Source organism: Vombatus ursinus, unplaced genomic scaffold, assembly GCF_900497805.2.
Source record: "Vombatus ursinus unplaced genomic scaffold, bare-nosed wombat genome assembly UNPS02014818.1, whole genome shotgun sequence".
In the NCBI taxonomy this organism is placed as follows: domain Eukaryota; kingdom Metazoa; phylum Chordata; class Mammalia; order Diprotodontia; family Vombatidae; genus Vombatus; species Vombatus ursinus.
Window position 1 is genome coordinate 31,540,812 of NW_020954596.1, and position 6,000 is coordinate 31,546,811.

The 6,000-nt window shown below is 41.2% G+C and overlaps 1 protein-coding gene and 1 pseudogene across 1 annotated transcript in view; both read left to right on the plus strand.

Annotated features, from left to right (window-relative positions):
• The window catches only part of LOC114023870 (cytosolic beta-glucosidase-like), a 116,975-nt gene that overhangs the window by 99,815 nt on the left and 11,160 nt on the right, over window positions 1-6,000 (plus strand). The gene's annotated exons all lie outside the window — the stretch shown is intronic.
• The window catches only part of LOC114023552, a 10,110-nt pseudogene continuing 7,741 nt past the window's right edge, over window positions 3,632-6,000 (plus strand).

Sequence of the window (6,000 nt, forward strand, 5' to 3'; positions counted from 1 at the left end):
ACGTATACTTTCTCTCTCTTTTCTCTACCTTCTGTCATCCAGTTTCCTAACGTTCTGAACTAAGAACCACACTGCTACACGCATGGAGCCACTGAAATCCTTTTTGATGGTGGTAGAGAGGAAAAAAAAAAAACACTTGTTTCCCCCTCCTATAGCTTTGACATGAAGTAGCATTGACTTTGGAACACTTTTGATAAACTGGAGAGTGTCCAGAGAAGGTGAACCCGACCCAGATGCCAAGGAGCCTTGGGTTCATGCTATTTGAGAAAAGAACTGTTTAAATTGGAGAAGAGAAGATGTGGTAGTAGGGTGATGCTGGGGAGATGGAGCATGATAACAATTTGAAGGCTCTGTGTGTGTGTGTGTGTGTGTGTGTGTGTGTGTGTGTGTGTGTATGATTACACTTGTTCTATTTGGCCTGAGAAGGCAGAACCTCAGAGGATATATTTTAAAGAGACAAAGTCCCAATAGAGGCATCCAAAAGCGTAGATGCCAGTGGAGGCAATAGGTTCCTCATCATTGGAGATTTTCAAGCAAATCACTTGTTTGGTAGGTTGTAGCGATGATTCTTTTGGGAATAAGCTCAATTTGATGGCTGCTGACATCCTTTTCAACTTTAGAAGACTATAACTCTATGTTCTTTTTAAAGTACATGGATTTAATTCATTTTATTCTTTTTAGCATATATATGGGGAAGGGAGAAGGAGAAAAAACATTTATTAAGTGATTACTACATTGTTCTAAGCACTTTAACAATATTATCTCATTTGATCCTTACAACAATCCCGTAAAATATATGCTATTATTATCCCCATTTTACGGATGAGGAAACTGAGCTAGACTGAGCCTAAGTGACTTACCCAGGGTCACCCAGCTAGTAAGTATCTGAAGCTGGGTTTGTATTCAGGTCTTCCTGACTCCAGTGCCAACACTTTACCCTTTTTACCACTTAACAGACTATGTAACATGTGACCATCTCTTACGAATATAGTACTCAGACACAAAGCTACTTGGTCCCTACTCTACTGAATCTTACAATGGAGTTCAGATGAGAGAGAACCATAAAATAGTGGGTTAAAAATGGTAAGAAAATGCTGATGTTTGTTTAATATGAAGGGGAATCCACTTGAGTGAGATGCAAGTACAATTTTCTTTTACTTAGTTGGAGAAGATTTCTTTGGAAAAATGAACTATGGGCCAAGTTCTGAAAGATAGAAATGATCAGGCTTGATCAAGGAGTAAAGTTAGTTGACTTTCAAGCTAGCATTTAGTAAACTGTGGTTCTGATGCACTAAAAATTCTGTTTTCTCACAAGCCTGCCTTTCATATAAAGAGAAAGCATTTTTTTTTTTGGCTAGGTAATGGGATTAAGTGACTTGCCCAGGGTCACACAGCTAGTGAGTGTTATGTGTCTGAGGCTAGGTCCTTCTGACTCCAGGGCAGGTGCTCTATCCACTGTACCACTTAGCTGCCCCCAAAGAAAAAGCATTTTTTAAGCATTTAATATTTACCAAGCCCTGTGCTAGGTGGAAGGATACAAATACAAAAACTGAAGACAGTTTATGTGCTCAAGAAGCTTAAATTTGAATGGGGGAGTCAATTTACAAAAGGAAGTGGTAGACAGGAAGGGACATAAAGTGGCAAGAATGGTGAGTTGGTCTGTAGGAGAGTAGATTGACACACCCTATCCAGGTATAATGGCAAAGCATGATTCACTGCTCCGGAACTGTGGGTAGATTGTGGGGAGGGAGAGAGGAAGGGTGCCTGAGTAATTGGTGTGGCTATGGAAGAGAAGGCCAGAGAGTCAAGAGTGAAATGAAGTATGGCAAGTACTTTTCCTGAAATAATGGTCCAGAAGAGGCATTCTAATCAGGAGAATGGGATCCTCAAGTGAAAGTTTCTTCAGGATGAGAAAGCAGCTGGAAAATTAAGCTATAAAAGAATGTAGTCTTACCCTATTGTTCATGAATACAGTGTCAATTTTCCCCACTTCCAAAGCCACAGAAACCAGCACCAGACTTTGCTCAGAAGATATGATTAGGTCACTGATCCCATGAGACTACCATCTTGAGTCCTACATCTTCCTGAGCTTTGTTTTGAAGTATCTGTGCTTGGTAGGATTATTTCTGTGATCTTACAAAACAACATGCTGGTGACCTTTAACTCCAAAAGTGAGTTCTTTGGTTCTCAATTATTACAATTTTGAAAGTTCCTGGCTCACTTCTAGGAACTAGTTTACATAACTAAAGAATTTATCTCATTGAGTTCCTATGTCAAATTAGAAACTTTCCAAAACATATAAACCGTACCTAATTCCTCCACTCAAGAAGTTTACAATCTAAACATCTCTACATTTTTATCCTACTCTGAAAATGTAGGCAGGAGACTTCATATAGTCGCAACACCAAGGGAATGGAACACATCTCCAGGATCTGAGAAAATGTCACCCAAATTTTAATCCCTATTCATCGTTAAGCAGTACTCCCAAGTATGAAATATTCTTGACAATGACACTCAAAACTCCCTACCGTTAGTGATAATTTGGCATACCTCTTGCAAGTTTGGCCTGCTGCTGACCTTACTTCCATGGAGCACAGAGCCCAGCCCCAGATGTTGTACTCTTCCCCAGTTTCTCCTAACTCCCTAGCCTTGTTACACACAGACTTCTGGTGCTGACTCCAGGCCCTCTGAAAACTGCTGTGAAGCCAGATAGAAAGTGGAGAAAAAAATAATAGTTTCACTTAGTGATTTACCAGCCATGAAGAGGAAGACAAATTTTCCTGCTTTGAAAATGGCCAGAGTACCTCCTCCTACAGAGAAAGCCCTAAGTTGCTGTAGGGGAAAAATATCTGAAGTGAAACAAAGACTTTTCCATTAAGAACTAACCTTTTCATTTTAGCTGGAAACTGTGGCCCAGGGAAGTGAAATGACTTGCCCAATGTCACATAGGTAGTAAGTGACATAGCTAGGACCTGTTAAAGTTTGGTTCAGTCCTCAATTCTATGGTCTTTTCATTGTGCATGAAGTATGACTTTCTTAGATCTGACAGTCCAAATCTGGTTCCATTGCTCAACATCCTAGGAAATTGCTCTTTGCAAAGCCCATCTCCAAGTGATCTTTGTGCCCCTAACTCATCTACGTTAGTGGAATTTTTGTCCTATTGGCATTCATGGCCACATACTATTAATTTACCATGTACACATGATAAGAGGTTACCTTTCCTAGATATGATTTGAGAGCAAAGCTTGCACCATCTTGTCCCACATCAACTTTGGATACATGTCCCACATTAACTTTGGATACATGTCCCTCAGGAGACTCCATGAAGAGTCCAGAGCCTTGGAAATGGAAAGCAGTTATAGCCAGAGAACTGGTACACCTGCTGTTAGTCTCTTAAAAAAGGGAGTACAGCATAGATAAGATCTAAACATAGAAAATGCACAATAAGCCCCCCACTCCAGGTGACCAACAGTGGCTGAGAAGCATCTGTCACCCTCCTTCCTCCCATGCAATCTGATAAGTGGCAAAAATATGAAGCTGTGAAAAGAAAGACTTCAGGGACCAAATACTAGATTTAAAAATATATTTTATTAAAAATAATTAACAATAATTGAATTGCATAGAAATCTACATGAGCCAGTATGTTCCTCCTTTGTCTTTGGTGGAAATCATTCTCCATGTAGTTAGACAGATGACAGATTCTAATGTTGCTCTTAGGTTTCTGGAAAAGACTCCTGAAGAGGTAAAAAGCAGCAATGAGGCGGTAATCCTGTGCAAACCTGCACAGAGGTTCTGAAACTGAACATTGGAGACCTCCAGGTGACTAAAGAAATAATTGAGGATGTTGAACAGATACGTAACAACCTTCCAGGCATGAAGTCCATGCACAGTCATTTCTATGACCTTTCCAGCAAGTACTATCAGATGATTGGAAAATATGGGTCCTATTATAAGGTTGCACTGCAGTTCCTGGGCTGTATCGATGTAAAGGACCTGCTCGTGTCTGAGCAGCAGGAAAGAGTATTTACCTTGGGCCTGGCAGGACTTCCTGGGGAAGGTGTCTAGAGCTTTGGGGAATTGGTCATCCCCCTGTGCTGGACTCCCTGAAGAACACAGACTGCCAGTGGCTGATAGACACACTTTACGCCTTCAACAATGGTAATGTTGAGAGGTTCCAAACCTTGAAGCCCATTTGGGCCAGAAACTGGATCTGGCTGCCAAGGAGGCCCTGCTCCTGCAGAAGATCTAGCTGATATGCCTCATGGTGATGACTTTCACGTGCCCGGCCATCCACCGGCAGCTGACCTTTGAAGAGATTGCCCAGAGTGTCAAGGGGAAGGTGAACAAGATAGAGCTACTGGTCATGAAGGCACATTTGGTGGGTCTGCTGAAAGGCAATATTGATGAGGTGGACAAGTGGGTGCACATGACCTGGGTGCAGACTCACATGCTGGATTTGCAGTAGATCAAGGACGGCCTGGAGTTCTGATTCACGGATATGAAGAGCATGGAGTTGTATCCAAAGTTAATGTGGGACAAGATGGTGCAAGCTTTGCTCTCAAATCATATCTAGGAAAGGTAACCTCTTATCATGTGTACATGGTAAATTGATAGTATGTGGCCATGAATGCCAATAGGACAAAAATTCCACTAACGTAGATGAGTTAGGGGCACAAAGATCACTTGGAGATGGGCTTTGCAAAGCTACAACATCCTGACCTAGGGCCTGTGGGCAGGTTCTTGTAGGAGGTTTTGGGACCTCCCACAGGTACCCACCAGTGTGTAAGGGAAAGACTTATCTGTACCCTCTGCTCATGGTGGTCATTGCTGATGAAATGAAATCAAATGATGATAACAACTAACATTTCTATGATACTTTATAGTTTACAAAACACTTTACATATATACGGAGACTTCAAACTCATTCTCCTAGGCTGACTACACCTCCCCCTCAGACTTCTAAGATATCTCTGAGGGGATGGGAATAATTCTTCTCTTAACACTATCAGCTCAACCCCCCATTCCAGTGTTTTCTTATTATTAACTGCCAGTGATTACTGCCTTAGTTCCATTAAACCAATTACTATCAATTAGCTTTTACAAATGGATATTTGTTGTAAGGATATAGCAGAAACAGAAGTTATAAACATTTCCTCTAACATTTGGTTGCACATTCTTTCCTATTTTACCTTGGTCTCTGGAGTGAATGACCTCAGACTTAATGTAGTAATTTCTCGTAGCATTTGCCCCACCAAGTTCACTTCCCAATTCAGCATGGCTGATGGATAGATGAGTCCACATCTCTGCTACTGCTGGGCTGGGTTAAATAGGTTTCTCAGGACTTTGCTCCTTACCATCTGGCTTCCAGCAAATTATTCCAGCACATATTCCAGCTCCTAGATTTTTGGTAGCTTTCTCTCCAAACCTTTTAAAACTCACAAGACTATAACCATATCTAATCTCCTTTACCTAAGGAAAGAGAAATGTGAAGAGGCAATGAACAGAGGTCTTTAATCATGGGCCACAATTTGATCTCAAATGGGGAGATAAATGCTTGCACCTTCTTTCCCCATTGAGGCTTAGTCCTGGCCTCCTCACTTGAACATAGCAGGACAAGAGTGATAACCACTTTTACTTTGACTGATTAGTACTTTTTGAATGCCCCTCAGTTTTGGTTATATTGCCAATCAATAGTCCATCTCTTCACCATGTGGTTAGTAGACTGGGTTAGTTACAGAATGTCTAAATATACTTCAAAATAAGGAGTCATGCACTTCCATTACATGTTACCATTCCTTTCCAGTAGTAGGCTCTTTAGCTTCTTCCACATGTGTATAGCATCAGCTGAGTATGTCATCTAGTTCCTGCTCACCACTATTCATATGTTTTCATATATCACCTTTACCACAGCCTCATGAGGTAGTTACTACCCATGTATGCATCTATAGACCTCTCTCTCTCTCTCTCTCTCTCTCTCTCTCTCTCTCTCTCTCTCTCTCT